The sequence below is a fragment of the Caretta caretta genome, chromosome 11 (genome assembly GCF_965140235.1).
Source record: "Caretta caretta isolate rCarCar2 chromosome 11, rCarCar1.hap1, whole genome shotgun sequence".
In the NCBI taxonomy this organism is placed as follows: Eukaryota; Metazoa; Chordata; order Testudines; family Cheloniidae; genus Caretta; species Caretta caretta.
In genome coordinates this window covers 5,788,572-5,810,205 of record NC_134216.1, presented here as the reverse complement: position 1 = coordinate 5,810,205, position 21,634 = coordinate 5,788,572, and the positions used below count along the sequence as shown (strand labels likewise).

Below are 21,634 nucleotides of genomic sequence, written 5' to 3'. Positions count from 1 at the left end.
TGGTTGGAAAAGTGAGTAGGCAAAAATGGTGCTATATTACTTATATATTTCTTTGGTTCCTTAGAGTGATATCTGTTGATTTCTTTGATGAAACTGATGTTTTACTTTTGCTAGCATTGCAGAGCTCACAGCTCTGGGAGAGCGAGGGGGTTTCTATTCAGCCTTATGCATCATCAGCAAAACTGAATCTTTATTCCTGGTGATGATGTAAAGGCCAGGAAGAGCCCAGCTTGATTCTCGGATCCCAGGTTGAGTCTGCAAAGCTGACAGTTAGGAATTTTGTTCAGTGTACCATTCAAAAGAGAATTTCTTATTAGGGAGCAGAATGTCTACATGATGCCTATTGAAAAGTTAAAATCTGTAAAGCCAGCATCTTTACAAGAAGAAAAGGAGTACTTGTGGCACCTTAGAGACTAACCAATTTAAGGTGCCACAAGTACTCCTTTTCTTTCTGCGAATACAGACTAACACGGCTGTTATTCTGAAACCCATCTTTACAAGGAGTAACTGGTCATGCCCTATGATCCGCTAATGACAATTAGTTGTGATGATGTAATGCGTGTGGTTCCTCTATCTATATTTGCCCCTCAGGTTTACAATTATATCTATTACAGGTTTTCAGATGGAATATGAATTTATTATACTAATTGCCATTAAAAGGTATTCATTAAAACATACATTTTTGCCAGCGGTTACCACACAGTGATATTTGAATCCCATTCTAAGTAGAGGGAAAGATTATGGCATCTGAGACAGTAGCGTGGGATCACTGCTGACAAACAATGACTTTTTAAATGGCAGCTATTGTAACTTGATGTTCTGCTTTAGACAGATGTCACTTAAATGATTAAGATAGGTAATGTTCTATAGAACCATGCAGAAATGGAATTCTCCTGTGTGTGACCTGCTCGTGCAGTTCGATTTTTAGCTCAGTTGAATTAATCACTCTCAAGAAAAAAATCTGTTGTTATTCTCCCAAATCACCTCGGGATTCTTAATCCTATTATCATCTACACAACACCCATGGTGCCTTTTTTCCTGACTGGAACCAGGCTTTTTATTTAAAAAAAAAAGGGGGTTAAAAACACGCACTGTGACATGTGAAACACAGCTTTGTGATTGCAGTGTAACCTTGATTTATCCACCCCCTCAGTTGTCTGAAACTCCCTATTATCCAAAACATGGCCATGTCATCTGATAGCTATTAATTACATTGACAGTGCCTCTGACTATCTTATATCCAGACTTAGTCAGTTTCCACTATGACATCTGGGTAATCAAGGCTTAGCTGTATTTCTTTTAGTTCTATAATTTTTTCTGTTCTTTCAGATGAGAGAAATAGCATCTCTCTTTTTAAAGGTGGGCAGAATAAGTAGACACAGCCAGATGGGCAATATGACCTCTTTCGGTCCCCCAAACAATACTTTATTCAAACTGACAAAAAAAACTTCAGTAACACAGAGTTAAGACTCCCCTCTGGGTGTCTTGTGTGAAACCAGGCTGGCTAGCAGCTCTCTTGGCTAGTCTTTCTGCAAATGTGCAAAGTAATCCATCTGCTGCGTGGGCATTAGGCTAGCGCCTATCTAGACAGCTTCTCTCTCTTTTGAATAAGGTTTTTAATATTGCTTCCCCAAAGAGCTGTCAGTCCCGTGCACTAGCTGGGGGTAAATGTTAAGTGATGGGGTGCTCTGAGACACAATCGTTTCACCATGGTTTTATCCCCAGATCTGTACAACCCCCCCCCCCCACACACACACACACACACACATTGGTAGAAGAAATCAGCTTTAACAATTTTTTTTTTTTGGTGGGGCCAGTACTTTGTTCACCCCTGGCTCAAATGACTCCAAATGTGGCTTACTAACCTGGCTCTGCACCTCCATGAGGCACACTAAATTTCAAGGCAACCTGCCTAAATCTGCAGATTTTAAAGCACTTAATCCTGCTGTGTATTACTAATACTCCTGTTGCATAACACATGGACAACACACTGAATAAAAGCAAGAATGATTTTTTCATCCAATTGCTCCTCATTCAAAAAAAAGAAAACAATCAACCATGTTAACTGACAGCCACATTCTGTCTACTTAGATGGTCCCCATCCAGCCATCATCTGCTTCATACACTTTAACTAATGGATCCTCATAACACCCCTGTGAGGTAGGCACGTGCTAATTCCCCCTGTAACAGACAGGGAACCAAGGCTCACCGAGATTGAGTGACTTGCCCAAGAACTGAACCTAGCTTTCCAGAGTCCCAACAACCTTTCTTAACCACAAAGCCATGCTTTTCTGCTGAACTGAGTACTACTAAAGGCCTCAATGAGTATGCAGACTAAACTAACCCCCTCATAGCTGAGGTGGTCCCACTAGGGCGCATTCGAAAGAAGTAGCCTCGGGGAGCTTCCACTGCTATTGCCCATTATCTAGGCATAAGTATAGGCCTTTTTGTCCAGGACTAACTGCCTGGAGCCCTTCAACACCATTCAGCTCATCTTCAGATAAACTAATATAATCAGGAAAAAGACTAATAAATTACTATTATTGTGGTGTATTGAAAACTCTGTTAAAATGAGGAAATTCTGTGAGGTTTTCCTGGTCCTGTTTGCTGGCAAGGGGGCTCTGTAAGGAAGTGTGTGATCTGGGACATTCTTCCATTGTTGTATGTGGTGTTTTTGTAGCCATGTCAGTCCCAGGCTATTACAGAGACAAGGGGGGTGAGGTAATATCTTTTGTTGGGCCAGCTTCTGTGGGTGAGAGAGACAAGCTTTCGAGCTTACGGAGAGCTTTTCTTCAGCTCTGGAAAACTTACCTGACACTCTGAATACATTTACCAGAGCTGAAGAAGAGCTCTGTGTAGCATGAAAGCTTGTCTCTCTCACCAACAGAAACTGGCCCAATAAAAGATATTATCTCCCACACCTTGTCTACCTGGAGTCAGTCTGCAAAGAGTCAGCCTACAGCAAGGTAGAGCCTTGCAACTCAACGTGAACCCAACAGGACCCAACTACAAGTGTTGGGTTCAAGCCCAGTTGAAAGCAGCTCAACACTCTTGGCTTCTGGTCGAGTCAGGTCATCTCTGATCAACTCTTCCTGCCTGTGGGGTTGAGGTGCCTTGACAGCTGAGACAACGGGACAGTCTGACAGACCTAACATACTGGTGTTTAGTTCTGAAAGTGTGTAAGGAGGGGCTGAGGAGCTGTTAATATTTTATGCACTTTTCTTTCCCATTATGGTTTCCAAGACAGAAATTTAGGATGTGTCTACACTGCAGCTGGAAGCGTGTTTCCCAGCCCAGAGAGACAGATACGCCGCTGCTTTTAGTGCGCTAGTTAAAGCTGAACTAGTGTGTATCTGGGGGTAGCACAGACAGCAGTTTGCTAGCTGCCTTAGTACATACCTGCCCAGACATCTGGCTACGTACTTAGGCAGCTAACAAACCACCGCCCGTGCTACCTGGCTACGCTGCTAGTTTCTGAGCACCAGCTCAAGCAGAGCTAGCAAGTGTCTTCTACCTGCACTGGGAAGCACCCTCCTCGCTGTAGTGTACGAGGGAGGGGGTAGTCTTTGGCATTTGTTACTGGGGCGTAATTGTCTCAGAAAATAAGCTGTCCCTCAGACTTCATATGAAAGGAAAACTCAATAAGGATGAAGACAATAATCCAAGACAGCAGGGCTTTGGGAAAAGGTCACCCATCCCTCTTATTTCTCTTCAGTATTCAGGCAGTATTCAGGCAGGAAGACATACGCATGTGGAGACTGTAATACAGACTATACATGAATGACAACATACTTTATGCAGGCAGCGCTGGTGGTCTAACAGCCCCAGACAAATTAGGAAATATCCCTCTTGCCCCTGAGCCACTCCCCACTAGAAACAGATATTAAACTTGCACTGCACCTAGTATTCTGCTGTTCTTTGTGATGGTGAGTTCTAGTTGTATTGAAGAGCTGGCTCCTTATCAAGTCACACACACAACGTGCACATTAAAGGGAAAACGGCACTGTTGTTTTTTCAGTAAACTCTTATTTCCTGACTGCTCTGTAAGTCCTGAAATCCCCATTGCTGCAAAATAGTTAACTGATGAGTGCCAATAGGTGGCGCTCAAGAATATGTTGCCTCGTTCCTGGGTTTTGTAGGATCAATAAAACATGTCGTTATTGTTGCATGGGGCAAATGGCTGCCTCTGGAGCACACATTATCTCTGGGTATATTTATCCCAAAGGTAGTATGGGGGATACATTTGCACAAGGGTGACTTCCTGGTTTTGGAACCTGCAATTCATTTCCGAATGCTTCATTTTGCACCAACAATGTACTGAAGTGGATGTGAGAATCTGAGTATTAACCCATATAACCGTCTGACTGTGGACCCGAGCGACGTAGCTAGAGATGGCCACTGACTGGAAATGAATTCTCAGAGCAACAACAGGGACGCAAACATTTTGCACCCACAACATGGAAACTGGGTTCCAGGTAAAAGAGACTATCTGTGATACTGTATCAGAGTTACATGGTCAGCCTCAGCTCGGTCCATGGAAAAATCATGGAGCAGGTCGTCAAGGAAACCATTTTGAAGCACTTGGAGGAGAGGAAGGTGATCAGGAACAGTCAACATGGATTCACCAAGGGCAAGACATGCCTGACCAACCTGATTGCCTTCTATGATGAGATAATTGGCTCTGTGGATATGGGGAAAGCAGTGGATGTGATATATCTTGACTTTAGCAAAGCTTTTGATGCGGTCTCCCACAGTATTCTTGCCAGCAAGTTAAAAAAGTATGGATTGGATGAATGGACGATAAGGTGGATAGAAAACTGGCTAAATTGTCAGGCTCAATGTGCAGTGATCAACGGCTCGATGTCTAGTTGGCAGCTGGTATCAAGTGGAGTACCCCAGGTGTCAATCCTAGGGCCGGTTTTGTTAAACATCTTTATTAATGATCTGGGCGATGGGATAGATTGCACCCTCAGCAAGTTCACGAATGACATTAAGCTGTGGGGAGAGGAAGATATGCTGAAGGGTATGGATAGGGTCCAGAGTGACCTAGACAAATTGGAGGATTGGGCCAAAAGAAATCTGATGAGGTTCAACAAGGACAAGTGCAGAGTCCTGCACTTAGGAAGGAAGAATCCAATGCACTGCTACAGGCTGGGGACCGACTGGCTAAGCAGCAGGTCTGCAGAAAAGAGCCTGGGGATTACAGTGGTTGAGAAACTGGATATGAGTCAGCAGTGTGCCCTTGTTGCCAAGAAGGCTAACGGCATATAGTGCTGCATCAGTAGGAGCATTGCCAGCAGATTGAGGGATGTGATTATTCCCCTCTATTCGGCACTGGTGAAGCCACATCTGGAGTATTGTGCCTAGTTTTGGGCCCCCCACTACAGAGAGGATGTGGACAAATTGGAGGGACTCCAGCGGAGGGGGTTGGGGCACATGACTTATGAGGAGAGGCTGAGGAACTGGGCTTGTTTAGTCTTCAGAAGAGAAGAGTGAGGGGGGATTTGGTAGCCGCCTTCAAGTACCTGAAGGGGGGTTCCAAAGAGGATGGAGCTCAGCTGTCCTCAGTGGTGACAGAGGACAGAACAAGGAGCAATGATCTCAAGTTGCAGTGGGGGAGGTCTAAGCTGGATATTAGGAAACACTATTTCACTAGGAGGGTGGTGAAGCACTGGAATGCGTTACCTAGGGAGATGGTGGAATCTCCTTCCTTAGAGGTTTTTAAGCCCCAGCTTGACAAAGCCCTGGCTGGGACAATTTAGTTGGTGTTGGTCCTACTCTGAGCAGGGGATTGGACTAGGTGACCTCCTGAGGTCTCTTCCAAACCCTAATCTTCTATGATTCTTATGAACAGCTACAGATAGCCCCTGAAGACCATGTCTCCTCCAAGGCACAGAGAGACCCCTGACTCAGGAAGTAACCCTGACATTAGGGTGCGGGTGAGGTGTTTCCTGGCCAGGGAAAACAAAAGTATTTTTGGAATCAGCAGCAGGAGGGGAGCTGCCTCTGCCCCCCTCTTCCTGTAATAAAATACATGTTATCTTGTTTACTGAGCTTTGTCCAGGGACTCTGCCTGCTTGTGTTAATCCAGCCACAAGGACACCATGAGGTCATGCAGCAGTGCTTATCCGGCCCTTGTTACCAGAGTGTCAGAGCGCCTCACAGTCTTTATCATATTTATCCTGACAATGCCTCTGTGAGGTAGGGAAGTGCTATTAGACCCATATTACAAAGGGGGTGCTGAGGTTAAGTGATGTGTCCAAGGTCACACAGAAAATCTTTGGCAAAGCCGGTTTCTGGAAGGCCTAGGCTAGTGCCCTAACTAGCCTCCCTCTCTAAAGTGTTATGCCTACGGGTACAGTATGGAATGGCTTGCTTGTAGTGATAAGCCTGAACCGCAAGGCCGAGATCTGGATTCAGACTGAAATTTCCACAGGGTCTTCAGATCCATGGGTTTGTTCATCTCCCTGTCGAAATAAAGGGCCAGCCCTGAAGTTCAGATCCAAATCCAGGTGAGGATGAGATTTTATCACTGTAAAGGACCGAGCAGAGATTGGGGGAAATGGTTTATGAGAACACCAAGGGACGGGAGAGGGGCCCAGTCACCAAGGAGAAGTAAAGTTCTCACCGGCGAGTGAGGATTTGTGGGGAGCAATAAAGGCAGCCATGTTAAAAATCAGTAATAGTGTCGGGAGTGGGGGGAGGTGCCAGATTACAGCAGTTTAATGAATACAGGGAAATTAAAGTGAAGAACAATGCAGTAAGGACCCCACCTAATATAACAGGGTTGTCAATAAATGCGTCTGATTACAAGCAAAATCAGATTGCCAGGGTATCCCGGAGACAGAGGAAATGAAAAGGTTTTGGGAGTAAAGAAACTCCTTGCCTTGAATTTAGGAGATTTGTTTGTTTGTAATTAACAGAGCTGCCTGTATCACTGGGCACCTATCTGCTCTGCTTTCTTGCACAGATAATGGTAAGTTTGCTTTGCAGTAATGCCATTTGCTTCAAGTTCCTGAAGAGCGAGAAGTTCTGAACTAGAACCATAGAAATGCAGGACTGGAAGAGACCTTGATAGGTCATTTTGTTCACTCCCCTGCCCCGAAGCCGGACAAAATATTATTCGACATCATCCCTGACAGGTGTTTGTCTAACTTATTCTTAAAAGCCACCAATGATGGAGATTCCACAAACTCCCTCCATAATGTATTCCTGTGCTTAACTACCCTTACAGTTAGGAAGCTTTTCCTAATTTCTAACCTAAATCTCCCTTGCTGCAATATAAGCCCATTATTCTTGCTCTGTCCTCAATGGATAAGCAGAACAATTTATCACCTTCCTCTTTGTAGCATCCCTTTATGTACTTGAAGACAGTTACCATGTTCCCCCTCTGTCTTCTTTTCTCCAGACTAAACAAACCCAGGTTTTTTCAATCTTTCCCAGCAGGTCAGGTTTTCTAGACCTTTGATCATCTTTGTTGGTTTCCTCCAGACTTTCTCCTATTTGTTCACATCTTTCCCAAAGTGTGGTGCCCAGAATTAGACACAAATGCCACATTTCATGAAAGATGTGGACAAATAGCAGAAAGTACAGAGACAAGCAACAAAAACGATGAAAGGTCTAGAAAACAGGACCTATGAGAGAAGATTGAAAAACTCGGTTTGTTCAGTCTGGAGAAGAGAAGACTGAGTGGGGGACGTGAGAACAGTTTTCAAGTACATAAAAGGTTGTTACAAGGAGGAAGGAGAAAATTATTCTCCTTAATTTCTGAGCATAGGACAAGAAGCAATGGGCTTAAATTGCTGCAAGGGCAATTTAGGTTGGACATTAGGAAAAACTTCCTAACTGTCAGAGTGATTAAGCACTTGAATACATTGCGGAGGGAGGTTGTGGAATGTCCAATCACTGGAGATTTTGAAGAGCAGGTTAGACAAACACCTGTCAGGGATGGTCTATAATACTTGGTCCTACCTTGAGTGCAGAAGATTGGACTAGATGACCTCCCAAGGTCCCTTCCAGTCCTATGATTCTATAAATCTATGATTCTATGGTCGAAGAAACCAAAGCCCTCCGGGTGACACCATCCACACAGCAATGCATTCATCTCCAGCATGTCTTTCTATGCCTGGGCACCTACCATTGCCTGGAAGAATCAATGAGAACACCACCAGTGCCCTCAACTCCCTCACCCTCACTCCAAGAGATCTGTAGTCACTTCTGATTTGCTCAGGTTCAGACCTCACAGTATCATTCATGCCTGCTTGAATGAGCAGCATGAGGTAGTTGCCAGAGGGCCGGATAATCCTCAGAAATTCTTCCGTAATGTCTGAGATATGGGACCCTGGCAGGCACCACACCTCCAAGGACACCAGATTAAGCCATCAGATAGATGCCTCAGCCCCTTAGAAGGGAGTTTCTGACCACCACCGCCCTTCGTTTTCTCTTGGGAGCAGTGGCCACGATCTTCCCAACCTTGGAGGTACATGGCTTCTCTTCCTCCACCTTCACATGGAGGGCTTTGCCCAGCAGAGGATGTGATTTTAACCAGAATAACTACAAAGGCTCTTGCAGCCATGAGGCTAAAATAAGACACTCCATAATTTCACCTAGAATTGAAAAGGTGAAATTCAACCCTGGTACATAGGACTCAGACAGGACCCTGGACACCAATTATCCCCCACCCAAACCCTTAGCATGAATTTCACTCAAGGTCAGAGGGCTAGTTCTAAGCTCTTTGGGCCACATCAGCCCCATGCCATGGCTGCTGTGCAATTGCACAGAGTCTGCCCTTCCTGCATGCCACCAAAGGGGCTTCCACGCCAGCCATGCCTCGGCTGGCATCGAAGTCTACAAATGGGAGTGGACTGGACAAGTCAGGGAACCCCATGGGTTCCATGATTGTGTGCCTCCAGTGTCCCCAACACACCGCACAAGGGTAGGTGCTGAGGTGTCCCCAGCTCACACAGTGATCAGGAAAAGTTGTGAAGACCAAGATCGATACAATAGACGTCTGGCTTTGACACATGAGAGAGGGCGGCATGCCCCAGGCATGCAACAGAGGAAGAGCAAACAGAAGCAACCAACCGAACCCCTGTTTGAATAGTGCTGTTGGCCTAAGGCTGTATGGTGCTTTGAGATCCTCAGACCAAGTGAACCACAGATATGCATGGTATGATTTATAACAGCCATGCAAAAATCTATCTGGGGATTTCACCTCACACACTCTTTGCTTCCTTTTTAGCTGGTGACCCTGCTCCCCAACACCCCCACAAACACACCCCCAGCTTCCTGCTCTCTCTAGAACCCAATCTCCTGACTCCTCCTCTTCTGCACTCCACCAATGAAACGTCCTGTCTGCTTGTACATGAACATTGGGTAAGCCTAGATGCCAATCACTGGCTTAGTGCATGTGTTCCTGTCTCCCTCTAGTGGTCAGATTGTGACAGAGCAAATGGCCCTATGCAGGTGCCTTAGGAAGCTGGACTTATTCTCTTCAGTTCCTCTTAGGGCCCTTAGACTTTGTCCCTGAGAGAAGGCAACAGGCAGGGCTCCTCTTTTGCCCCAGTATTACTGTTACCCGGGGTTTTCAGAACCCCCAACAGGGGCAACTTAACTAGTTCACTCCAGGAGGTGTATGGAAGAAATCCACAGGAACACAGCACTTCCGTCTGATAAGATTCATGCCAGTAAGCGTGCTCTGTCTAAAACTGCAGTGTATTAGGTTTAAGCACACACAGACATAAGCAATAGGTTTAGAACCTCCCAGATATTTACCTAAGATCTGGAAGGGTATTGAATAATTAACTGCAGGTTCGCAGTGGCCAGTTGCCCACTTACTGGGGAGAAAGGGTGTCAGGAAAAACGTCTCTCAAGATGACTTCACAGGACTGCTCCAAAGTACACTCAGTTAGCTAATCTTTTAGAACTAACTTCTACAAAACGCATAGGTCATAATGACCCCTACTGGATTATCACTTTTCTAACTTTCAATAAACTTCTAATATCAGAGGCATCTAGACTCAAGATGTCCCAACCCACCAAGGTTTTTAGTCTCAGTTGTTTACTGGTTTGTCCCCTCCTCCCACTCTGATGAGCAGAAACTGTAGTTAGGGTTAATTTGGAGACAGGCTTTCAGAACCAAGGTCAAAACTATGTGGTATTCTATTTCATTAATTCAGGGTGGCTGAATGCACATAATATGGTTGCAATTAGCTTGATCACATGCTAGGGTATAAACTCCCCTCAAATCCAGGACAACATTACCTGGCTTTTCTATACGGAAACAAGTGGGCCCTGTCTGGGGAATTGGTTCCTACCTTGGAGATAAATCAATCAATAGTATTTATCTGGCCTCTATCACCATAGTAATTGAGCACCACACAATCTTTTTAATATACTTATCCTCACAGCACCCTGTGAAGTCCATTATTCCCATTTTACAGATGGGGAAACTGAGGCCCATGTAGGCTAAGTGACTTGCCCAAGGTCACACAGGCAGTCTGTGCTAGAGCAGGGACTCGAATCAAGCTCTTTCAAGTCCCAAGCTAGTGCCATGGCCACTGGACGGTCCTTTCTGCTTACTGCGTGGTGTGAAGAAGGCTTTTTCAGTTGATTGACAGGGGCAAGCAAGCCATTCATTTCCTTTGTGCAAGGCATGCTGGCAATGGAAGGAGTCCGGGGCACTGTACAACTTAGCTTCTCTGCATCTCCATCAGTGCTGGGGAGAGCAGCCCCAGGGCAGCAGGTGTAGAGCTTTGCTAAGGATCTTGGATATCATAACCTGTTGGACAGGTGACACAGCTGCCATAAGAGTCTGTTATTTATTCCGAGCTAAGGAACCTGTTTTGAAGCTCAAGTGGAAGGCTTGTGCTTCTTGTGCTGGAAACTGTAGGTTCAATTCATCAAGGAGACCATGATTATGCAGAGCCATGCAAAGCTTTTGTTGCAAAATCTGCATTTCCTCTGTTATATCATTTGAAACAGAGAAGCCTGGCCAAGACTCTGGAATAATAATGACTATTTCTTACAGTGTGCGCTTCATCAGTAAACCTCAAAGCACTTCACAATCATTAATATTCTTTAGCCTCACAACACCCTTAGGAGGTAGCAAAGCATTATCATCCCCATTTCACAGATGGGGAAACTGAGGCACGGAGCAGATAAGTGACTTGCTTTCCCCACAGGAAGTCTGTGGCAGAGCAGGGAGCTGAACCTGGGTCCTAAGCCAATGCCCTAATCACTGGACCACCTGAAGCTCATCTAAAAACAGGCTTGGGTTCATTTATGTTGTATGAAAGGAGAGAAGGTTAGCACTCCCCTTGATAAGGATGGAAGAGGTCCTAGTGACCTTTACAACACACATATGTTTAAGGCATTGCCACTTACTTCATGGCATCTAACCAAGTTTTTTTTTTTGGGGGGGGGGGGGGACGGATAGCTCAGTGGTTTGAGCATTGGCCTGCTAAACCCAGGGTTGTGAGTTCAATCCTCGAGGAGGCCATTTGGGATCTGGGGCAAAAATTGGGGATTGGCCCTGCTTTGAGCAGGGGGTTGGACTAGATGACCTCCTGTGGTCCCTTCCAACCCTGATATTCTAAGATTCTATGATTTACAGCCAGAACTGAAAGGGCAACATGAAGGATGGGACCCCCCAAACAAATTAAAATTGAAGGGAAAGGTTCATAAACCTGCAAACAAAACCCACACAGATCTAGAGAAGATGCTATATCCGGCATTTTATGATTAGCCGCTCTTCAGTAGAGTATAGCCCACTAGCAGAAAGAGAGCAGACAAAGCCCACACTGTGTTTGCACATTTGTCAAGTTGTTATTGCTGTGCATGTAAAAGGCAGCAGGTTTCCAGTAATAGTCAGCTGAGTGTGATGTTGGTTTCAAGCGATGGTATGTCTCTTCTCTGCCTCAGGATTGTTTGCCACACAACTGCATTATAGTTAAGAAAAAATAAAAACATAACTAAACCATAGCATTAACACAGCATCGTTTTCCCTCTGCTGGGGCAATCGTGCTCCACCAATTCTAATCGGAATGTACCCAGGAATCCTGTATGCAGTCTACACGCATCTGGGAGCCTATTCTAATTAAGGCTAAGATTTAGTCATGGGTATTTTTGGTAAAAGTCCTGGACAGGTCATGGTCAATAAATAAAAATTCACAGCACCTGTCCAGGACTTTTACTATACATACCCCTGACTACATCTTAACTGCTCCTGGAGCCCTGGGGTGCTGCTGCCCTGGGTAGGCCCGGTGCGCAGCTGGTCACTTTTTTCAATGATCCAGTACCCACCAACACACCTCACACCTCAACTGCTAGAAGAGGGCCTCATCCTCCCTGATTGATCTAACCGCAAAAAGAAAAGGAGTACTTGTGGCACCTTAGAGACTAACCAATTTATTTGAGCATAAGCTTTCATCACGAAACTAGACTCTAATTGGTGGAATTCTGGGTAAAAAGCTTATGCCAGTTCTTTGTAGATGTACGATACCTTCCTTACTAATAGATAGAGGCAGACAGCTCCTTCCCTAGGGAGCTTCTGTGCATCTGGAGTTCTGAGTAAGTAGTTTTATGCAGCTCAGAGGCTGCTCTTCCCCCTGATCACCAACAGACGGAAGGAGAAAGCTCCTTACCTTCAGGCTATAGGGCTTGCTTATATATATAGTAGAACTGGGTGACATTTTTTTGGTGAATAGCAACTTTGCTGAAAAATACATTTTGTGAGGGTACTGAAATGATTCTCAAATTCAGGTCAAATTCAACAAATAGTTTTGTCTGAAAAAAGCCTGAAAAGGAAATGTAAAAGAAGTTGAAACATTTCACTTTGACTTTTCGTTTGGAAATGGTGTTCTGTTTTGAAATTTTTGCAATTAAAAAAAAGAAGAAAAAAGACTACAAAACAAGGGTGAAAAACACCAGAAAATGATTGAATCGAAAAGGAAAACTATAAAAAAAATGGTATCAGGTCAGCACAAAACGTTTTGGTTGATTCAAAATGAAATTTTTCAATTCAAAGTTTTGAAAAAATCAGCATGGGAAGGGTGTTTCAGATTTTCTGGTTTGGCCCCCAAACGCAAACATCAATTATTTGCTCACCTCTAATATATAGCACAAAATATATATTGTTGCCCTTTTTCCGACACCAGTGTCTGACAGCTGACATTAGTTTCAGAGTAACCGCCGTGTTAGTCTGTATTCGCAAAAAGAAAAGGAGTACTTGTGGCACCTTAGAGACTAACCAATTTATTTGAGCATGAGCTTTCGTGAGCTACAGCTCACTTCATCGGATGCATACCGTGGAAACTGCAGCAGACTTTATATATAGACAGAGAATATGAAACAATACCTCCTCCCACCCCACTGTCCTGCTGGTAATAGCTTATCTAAAGTGATCATCAGGTTGGGCCATTTCCAGCACAAATCCAGGTTTTCTCACCCTCCACCCCCCCCCCACAAATTTGACATTAGTGTTGCCCACTGCCAAGTGGTAGCAGATGTGTAGCCCCTTACAGGTCAGCTTCCCTAAGTAGTGTAATTATACTCGAGGTGTAACATGCTTTATTTACACATATGTCTCAGAACAGAGGTGGTCACCAATAGCATGCAGGAAATCTCCTCTTCCAGAAATTTCATTCCATCCAACAATGCCAATTCCCAAGAAACTATTCTGTCCCAAGCATTGCCTCCAAATATAGAGAATAAAGCAGAAAACAAGCTCTGTCATCCATAGTTTCTCTCCAATGACCAATGCATAACAAAGCCAAGAACTGCACAGGTTTCAGAGTGGTAGTCGTGTTAGTCTGTATCAGCAAAAACAACAAGGAGTCCTTGTGGCACCTTAGAGACTAACAAATTTATTTGGGCATAAGCTTTCTTGGGCTAAAACCCACTTCATCAGATGCATGGAGTGAAAAATACAGTAAGCAGTATATATATACTGCACATGAAAAGATGGGAGTTGCCTTACCAAGCGGGGTGGGTCAGTGCTAATGAGCCAATTCAATTAAGGTGGAAGTGGCCTATTCTCAACAGTTGACAAAAAGGGGTGAATATCAAGAGAGGGAAAATTACTTTTTGTAGTGACCCATCCCCTCCCAGTCTTTATTCAGGCCTAATTTGATGGTGCCCAGTTTGCAAATTAATTCCAGTTCTGCAGTTTCTCATTGAAGTCTGTTTTTCAAATTTTTGAATCTTTAACAAAAAAACTTCCACCCTTACTCAATTAATTTTGTCTTCTCTCCTCCCTCCCATACAGTTTATACTAATCATGAAGGTCGTTTTCTACTTGGAGTTTTGCATGTGGGGCCTTTCTGCAGCAGAGAAATTTTTTGCTAAAACCTGAGTTAGTTTGGATAAGCGGTTTTTCATATGTAGGGTGAAGGGAAAGAATGGGTGTTAATTTCACTTTGAAGATTCCACTAATACTCTTTTTTTCCTCCTTCCCACAGCTTACCTCAAAAACAGCTTGTCCTAGAAACTTCACGTGAAGATCATGATGAGATGGAACACTTCCATTGACTTCAGTAGCCTTTGGATGAAGTCTCAAGTGCCCAGAACTAATTTTTAATATTTAGGAAGTTATTCTCTGTTGAATTAGGAACATCAGAATGATCCATTACAGATTCCAGGGGAGTTAAAAAAAACCATCAAATGACTGTTGGAAGCCTAAATGTTCTTTTAAAGTACATTTCTAGCCCCATTTCCTTATGGAAATAGCCTTAAAAGGGTAACTCGATTGATAAGGCGGTTTTTCACAGTGACTTTTCTACAATAAATAGGTAAAATCACAGCTTGCCTCCAACCTCACCAGCTGTGCTTTTGACTGATACCTCCCTGGCGACCAGACAACAACTCCTAAGTCAATTATGCTCCTGGCATAACTGTGCATGCCTTAACTGGGAAACCGCTGACCGCTGTAAAGTTTTGATTTTTTTTTACATATTAACCTTCACTCTGGATTTATTGTGGATCTGATGGTTGGCTTTAAAATATCCGTGTTCTTTTAATAGTATTTCATTTTAACCATGAAAAGATCCGATATTCACCATCAACCTTAACAAAGTTCTGTGTTTGGGTAAAATATATTTATATAGCTGTCAAGCTTGTCTCTGCTTAGACTTCCTGAAGCAGACTCCATCCTTCTTGATGGCCTGGCAAGCACTTAGAACAAACTGATCATTACCGTATATAAATAATAACAATACACTGAAATTCATTGGGTTACATTAGTGATAGGAATAATGAGGTGACATGAGGAGGTTGGAGGTCAGTGAATTAATGGCACAGCTCTTTATTATTTAATTTGTTTCAATTTAATCTACAATTCTACTACTGATAGTTATTAAGTTATGCACCCACCCCTAAATCTCCAACTGCTAGAAGCATCTGGCACTGACCACAGGCAGAGACACAATACTGGGCTAGATGGACTATTGGTCTGACCCAGTGTGGATGTTCTGTTCTTGACTTTAAATTCTTCAAGATAGTCCAGGGCATTAGCCTTGGAGTTAGGAGTCCAGGCTTCACATCCCTGATTCACCACAATTCTTTCTTGTTTCGCCTTGGGCAGGAGGTAATAGTGCTTCCTGACCTTACAGAGGTGTTATGAGAATAATTACATTGAAGGTGATGAGGTGCTCAGATACTATGGTGATGAAGTACCCCTGATCTCATCAGTAGCCTCACTGAATTTGAGACCTGCTTCTATGGCCGTTGTAGTCCAGATAAGTGTTGCCATTCACTTCAAAGTGAGCAGGATCAAGGCCTTTAGCCCTGATTCAGGAAGATGCATGCCTATCTTTACGCATATCAAGAGTCCCAGTGAAGTCAATGGTGCTACTAACGTGATTTAAATTAAGCAGGTACTGAAGCACTTTGCTGGATCAGAGCCTGAGTTGGGAAGAATCGTTTTCCACCACTGAATGGGCTGGAGCTCCATCTCCAAATACCATAGATCTCCCAGGATTCACAGAAGCGAGGATATCCTGAATTCAAGTCCAGTGTCTTACCCACAAACCCATTCTTCTTCTCCCACATCTTCACCGTACTGTGTGTAATAGATTTTTCTCTTCTGTTCCTCACTCCATCATTCTCAACCATGTCAGGAGCATCTTGCTGAGTGTATGTTTGCCAGTTTTCAACACCAAAAATACACCTTGTTTTATTTCACAAGCCCATTGCAACCTCTTCCATCTTCACAGAGGCCTTTCTCATTTTGTCCACTGAGCTAGAGAATTCCCTTTGTGTTTCATAAGGAGATCCACAGATGAAAAGCGCAATAATTAGTGCAAAGACTTCTTCATTATTACTAATATAAATTCAGGGCAGAATTACAGAAGCATTTAACCAAACTGCAGTGGGAATCTGGCTGATATGTACGCATTATTTACTACATTTTTTTTTTACCTCTGGTTTCTTTTTCTGTTGGTACTTGGTTTTGTGTGTGTTTGTTGGTTTTAATATATAGATCTTTAACCCCTTGATGTAGCTGGGTTGGATCTTATATTATTTATGCATCCTAATGGCTAGGAATGAAATGTGCAACCTCTGCTGATGTTATTATTAATCCTGTAGTCACAGAATAGTAGATGACAGAGATGGAAAAGACCTCTGAAGCTATGTAAACTGTCCCCATCCCTCCCCAGGCACTCTAGCATTCTTCCCTATGGCATATCTCTAGCACTTTGCCTAGCCACGTTTTAAATGTCTCAAGTAATGAGGTTTTTCATGGGGCTACTAATCATCTTGCCTCCGATTATTGCTCTGGCTGATGGAGTTTGCATCTCTCTCCCTCTCCTGATTCATCTCTCTCTCTCTTTATTACCTACAGGCCCAACCCACCCCTAGCCCTCTGTCTTGTACCAAGCTTGAGTGGCCAGACTTGGTGCAGGAGTTTTCTACAGGAGTCGGGGAGTCCTGATCTCCTGGCCATTCCTTTCATTCTGGTCCGCAGGGATTCATACCCAACAGAGCAGCTTTCTCTCCTCCCATTGCCCAGCCTTGCAGCTTGAGTGGGGACCTGCACAGTCACTTACGTACACGTGCAGTAAATCCGCACTCATTCCTCCTTTACAGCTGCAGAAAGATCCCCACTGTGTTTCTCCTCGGGTTTTCTGGTTCTTGTTCCACTATTTCCTGCCCCCCCCACTCTAATTCTCTATTATTCTCTATAGCACCCTCAATGTGGCTATTTTCCACCTTGTGTTTCTGTTACTCCCTTTGCATTTTCATTCTGATTTACCTTCCTTTTTAGGTTCCTTTTCTCACTTTGATTTTTTCTCCTCTTTGTACTTACATTGCTCATCAGCCTTCGCCACGACAAGGCAGGACAATTCCTCTTTGACAGGGAAGGAAGGATGGGCTGTGGTTCAGACACCAGATTGTGGGGTGGGGGCACTCCATGAGACCTACATTCATTTCCTGGCTTTGCCCACACTTCCTGGGCAAGTCAATTACTCTGGGCGTCAGCTCCCCACTTGTCCAAAGGGGGATGATAAGAGTGCTTTACCTCCAGAGCTGGGGGGAGGGGAAATCCCTTGCCATTTGCAAAGGTGGTGGGATTAGTAGACAGTAGAGCTGGTTGGGAAATCGGGGTGTAAAAACCCAGAAGAGTGATCCGGCCAGTTATCAGTTCTGAATCTCTCTTCCATCCCTATCAAATAACAACCAAAGCTTCAGAGAAGAAAAAACCCTGTGAGAATCTTGTGGGTCCAGCTCAGGCTGATGAAGAGCAAAACTCGACAGACAAATTTGGTGGTGTAAGGACTGTGGTATCTGAGTCTCATTTACCCTAAGGCAGTGGTCCCCAAATTTTTACCTCACACTCCCCCTCACCCCTGTTATCACACACCCCCTTCCCCCCCCCCCCGCCCCAGAGCCAGGGCTGGGAGTGGGGCCGTAGCTCCGGGAGAGGGGCATGCAGGCGGGGGTAAGGGAGCCAAGGCTGAGGCCGGGAGCAGAGCCTAAGTTAGGGGCCTTGGATGGCAGTCAGGGGTCAGCAGCCGGGGCCCTGGGAGTGGGGCTGGGGCCAGGGCCAGGAGCGGAGCTGGGTGGTGCTCCCTCCCTGCCTCTCCGTGGGGCCTGGCCTGGGCCCCCGCTGTGCCCCACTGAACATTCCTCTGTGCCCCGCTAGAGGGCCATGCCCCACAGTTTGGGGACCTCTGCCCTAAGGCTTCTTTGTACCACTCTGGCCTCATAAAGGAGCCGTACAATGAGCATAAATTACTTTACACTGTCAGAGTGAGGCTTAGTGAAACCGAGGCCATGTGTACCCGACAAAATTAAGTCGACCTGACGTAGGTCGGCACACAGCGGCCGTGATAATTACATCACTTGCGCGTACCTACACTTTGATCCCTGTGTCAGCAGTGAAGACTCTGACCAGGAGTGCTCATATCGATTGTACTGCCAGCTGGGAAGGCTCTTGAAAGCCAGTAACAGTTGACATAAGCAACGCAGTGTGTACGTCGACACTGCGTCGACCTAATGATATCGACCTTGGCTCCATGCTGCTCTTGGAGGTGGCATTATTAAGTTGACATCGCGGGGCAGTTATGTCGGCAGGAGCAAAATGTAAGTGTAGACCTTCAGTAGTTAGGTCAATATTAGCTGCCTTGCACCAACCTCGCTCTGTTGTGTTGGCCGGGCCTGAGAATCAAGCTCTTTGATTTTGGTAAAACATGCTACGATGTCTCTCCAACCCATTATGTGAAAAAGGAACGGTGGGCTCAGTTTGCAAACTGGCTGGCGGGCTCTGAGCAGAGGGAAGGGTGCAGGGTGTTATATTTAATATTGTCGTTAATGAGCGAGAAGAGGGAGTCAGCAGCAGGAAACAGGATGTTTACTGATTTTTTCCCCTCTTTGCCGAGCCCTTAAACAACCATGTGCATATGTCACTCAACGTTCCCAGGAATTGATATGCAACATACAGCTTCGGGCAGGGGTTGAAGCTAACTCCCTTGTCCCTCTCACGAGAGAAGCCAGATCCTTCACTGGTGTAAATCACTCTAGCTCTGTTGAAGAGACCTCCAGCCATTTACACCAGCAACCTGCAGGCTGCAGCAGTTGTTTAAAAGAAAAGACAATAACAACGGTACGAAATTAATTACAGGCAGAGCTTTCAGCTTTACTGTCCCCGGCATTCGACCCTCCATGGCCTGTGTTGCTCACGCTGGGAAGCTGGTTTCCCTGGGGGCGGGGAGTCTGACCTCTTCCAGCAGAGGCAGAAGTGAAGCCCAAGGGAAATGAAAAGAAAGGAACATTTTTATTCTGTCTGGTTGGATCCTTGTCACCGGGGACTCCGCAAAAGCTGAGCTGTCCCTGGAATACCAGAGACACAATACTGACTATTTAATAGATGGCTGGGAGTTTGCTAAAGCCAAAGTGGAAATGACCCAGTCAGAAAAAAAAATTGACAGGTTACCCCAGTCCTCTGAGGTACAATGGTCCTTTTCCCTCTGCAGGAGCCTGCTCCTCCCTCCCTACACACACACACACACACACCACCCTTCCTTCTTAACAAATAGTTTAGCTGAATAGTGAGAGGTTGACAACCATGGACACTGAAGTCCTCTCCTGACTAACTGAACGGGTCTAATAAGGGCAGTAGCAATGCAATCTCTCTCCGGGTTGTCCCACTGCTGTGCCCCAATCCCACCCCAGAAGTGGCCATCTGGAAGAGACTGAGGATAGTTCAGTCTCCAGGGCCCATGGGACTCTTGGCAGCTCTGCTGAGGTTTACCTGTTGGTGTGCTATATTTTTGTGAAGGGTGGTCATGATGTGGACTCTGGTCTTTTGGGAACTGGATGGGAAGCACCAAATGAATTTACCTAGGCTACCACATGGCCATCAAATGGTGGTAACTTTCAGTCATTATCCTTGAACATTTGAACCAGCAATTTTGAGGTGAAAGGATCCACATCCCATTACCAGGGCCCTTGCTCCTATCCTTTCTAGCTCCCTCAAGTGTGTGCGCACACAAACACACAGTTACTTTTACCACCAGTAATTTTCCAGCTGAGTATTATTTTCAGCAGCTTCATGATTTGCTCACTCACATTCTCACTCCTCCCCTGCTCTAGAATTTTCCAAACTAGATGATCTTCCAGTGTGTGTGGAGGGACAAGATAGAAGGCAGAGAACTTTGCCTTTACACTGCTTTTTCTGATATTTCTCTAGCACCTACTGCCATGCTGGTGAGCAGCAGCCCTTGAAAATTTCCTATATGCAGGGCATGTTCAGATCATGGCAGTGCATATTCTAGGGGTGAACTCCTGGCTTCATTGAACTCCCATTAACGTCAGCCGGGTCAGGATTTCACCCTACCAAGGTCCAGTCTGACACTGGTCACTGCTCCACAGCAGGTGTGACCCTTGCCCTTGACAGGACTCAAATTGGGACATTGAGGCCATCCCACCCCGTGCCCAGTCTCCCTTCCTCTGTTCTCCCAGTCCATTGCCCTCCGGGCTTCCCTCTTCTGTCTCTTACCTGCCAGGCTATTCAGAGTCAGGAGCAATGTCAGGGCTGTGCAGGCAGCTGCAGAGGAAGCTTAGCTCCCATGGTAGCAATGAGGAGATGCACAATGCTGCACTGACTGGTCTGCTGGGCCCCGGGATGCAGAGAACAGCTGTGGTGCAGGGAATTCTAACCTTCCCCCAGACATGCCTCTGCTCCCTCTCCTACACATGGGGTGGAGAGCAGTGTACAGCCCTTAAGCCAGTTCTGCTCTAGGTGAGAGCCTTCTAACGGGGGTATTCACAGGGAGCCATATCCGCCCCCCTGTAAGGGCTCTCCATGCTGCATAAAGGGGCCTTGATGTAACAGAGTATCAAGCCCTTAGTGCCGACAGAAGGCTGCATTGTAACAGTCCTGTCTTGATCTAGCCAGGGTGCAGTAGTCAACTGAGCCCTGCAGAAGAGCTCTGTGTAAATTCAAAAGCTTGTCTCTCCCCTCAACATAGAAGTTGGTCCAATAAAAGATATTACCTCCCCCACCTGGTCTCTCTTGTCACAGCCACGTCATCTAAGGGTTTGGCGGATTTCTGAGACCATAAACAGGCATTCCGATGAGCTTAGTACCTAAACTGAGAGACACTCACCCAGCTCCAGACCTCAGACAGGGTTTGGCATTGGTCTCTAAACAGCTCCAGCCCACCGTGTCTCCCCAAAAAAACCCCACTCTCCTCTGCACTCAAGCATCCTCTGAGGTTTATCAACCTCCCTTATCAAAGCCCCCAGATCAAGGATGCTGATCCAGATTAACTCAAGAAGGAGCTCCCGTCTGTGCTCGAAAGATGAGATTGCTGCAGGCTACATAATCAGTCTGTGTAAAAGATCAATTCTCCCACAAAAAAAAAAAAAAAAAAAAAAGCAGAAACTAAACGTACTCCTCAAAGCTGGAGGGGGAAAAACAACCTCCTAGCTCATAGGGGAAGTAAAAAAAACCCAACAGTGATTAAATACAGGTCAGCAAACGACACAAAGAAATAAAACGAAATAGAGAGAAGCTAGATCACCACTGACCCACTGCATGACTTTGCCTTGTGTCACTTCGCCTCGCTGCGACTCAGTTCCCCCTCCCATCCTTTACCTTGGCTTTTTAGATCATTAGTTTTGCTGGGCAGGG

At 45.3% G+C, this 21,634-nt stretch overlaps 1 long non-coding RNA gene and 1 other non-coding gene across 2 annotated transcripts in view; both read left to right on the top strand.

Annotated features, from left to right (window-relative positions):
• Positions 1 to 21,392, top strand: part of LOC125645037 (uncharacterized) — a 54,209-nt gene extending 32,817 nt beyond the window's left edge. The window contains exon 7 of the long non-coding RNA XR_012664321.1: positions 14,460 to 21,392. This is a non-coding gene — a long non-coding RNA (uncharacterized LOC125645037). The remainder of the gene's footprint in view (positions 1 to 14,459) is intronic.
• On the top strand, positions 11,284 to 11,411 carry LOC125645250 (U6atac minor spliceosomal RNA). Its single transcript, XR_007359263.1, has one exon. It is a non-coding gene; the product is annotated as a U6atac minor spliceosomal RNA (small nuclear RNA).
• Positions 21,393 to 21,634: the final 242 nt, after the last annotated feature.